Source organism: Helianthus annuus, chromosome 16, assembly GCF_002127325.2.
Source record: "Helianthus annuus cultivar XRQ/B chromosome 16, HanXRQr2.0-SUNRISE, whole genome shotgun sequence".
NCBI classification, from domain to species: Eukaryota; Viridiplantae; Streptophyta; class Magnoliopsida; order Asterales; family Asteraceae; genus Helianthus; species Helianthus annuus.
In genome coordinates this window covers 61781862-61783421 of record NC_035448.2, presented here as the reverse complement: position 1 = coordinate 61783421, position 1560 = coordinate 61781862, and positions in this window count along the sequence as shown.

The window sequence follows — 1560 nt, the reverse complement described above, 5'->3', positions numbered from 1 at the left end:
CAAAATTCGCACTTGGAGAATTTGGCGTATAGACGTTCAGTACGAAGAAGTTGAAGGATAAGACGCAAGTGTCACTCATGCTCTTCTTGTGTCTTGGAATAGATAAGAATATCGTTGATGAAGACGATCACGAAACGGTCCAAGTACGCTTTGCACACGCGGTTCATCAAGTCCATGAAAACAGCAGGTGCGTTGGTCAAACCAAAGGGCATGACCACGAACTCGTATTAACCATAACGCGTACGAAAAGCGGTTTTAGGTACATCTTCTTCGAGGACTCGAAGTTGATGGTACCCAGAACGAAGATCGATCTTGGAAAAGCAGGTCGCACCTTGCAATTGATCGAAGAGGTCATCGATGCGAGGAAGAGGGTATCGGTTCTTGACAGTAAGCTTGTTGAGCTCACGATAGTCAATACACAGTTTGAAATCATTGAGAAAATCAGCCAAGTGGCCTACAGGTTAAATCTACCTGAAGAACTCAGCGGAGTTCACAACGTATTCCACGTGTCAAATCTGAAGAAGTGTCTGTCAGATGAGACCCTCATAGTTCCCTTAAAGGAGCTCACTATCGATGACCAGCTGCGATTCATCGAGGAACCAGTAGAGATTATGGGTCAAGACGTTAAGATTCTCAAGCACACCAGAATACCTCTCGTCCGAGTTCGTTGGAATTCCCGTCGTGGCCCAGAGTATACCTGGGAACGAGAAGACCAAATGAAACTCAAGTATCCCCAGTTGTTTAAGAAAAATGCAACCACTACTGAGACTGAAGCTACTGCAGAATTTCGGGACGAAATTCGAAATCAACGGGGGGTGATGTGACACCCTAAGAAAACTAGGAAACCAACGCAACATAACTAGCTTCCTCAGTAACCACGCGCTAAATTTTGGGACGAAATTTTCTTAACAGGGAGAGAATGTGACAACCCTCAAAATTCCATGTATTCCGTACAATTTATTATTGATAATTAAAGTGCTTGACGACTGTGTGGAATTACTTAACTGCTTTCCGATATCTGTGTTATGCTTACATGTGCTTGTTAACATACTAGTAGTATGCAGAAAAGTCACTAAATAGTCCGTTATAATTTCCTAAGTGTTAGAAATTAAAAGTGTTACAAAAATATACATAAAAGACACTTTACGAATTAATTAAGCACTTTAACGGAACAGTATCAAACCGAACAACCGGAGTTTACCCGGAACATAAAAATATTGTCATTGACATTGTTTTCCTTTTCTGAGCTAGTTAGGGTCCCCGAATACCTTAACACCCGCTATAATACATAACACACTAGTAACTAAATAAATCACCCAACTAAACTAACTAGTGCTTGACTAAATCGTTCAAATCAAACCAATTACCCCCCCCCCCTTCAACCGAATCGGTCCCATAGGGGACACACTCTTACCCTTATGATTATTTTATTTGCTTATGTCTTATATCTAGATAACATATTATCTAGTGGTTAATTAGATTGGATGGTTTATAAATAAAACCATTAGACTCCTCACATTCACATAATCACCAACACAAAAATTCTGCATCTCTCTCTCC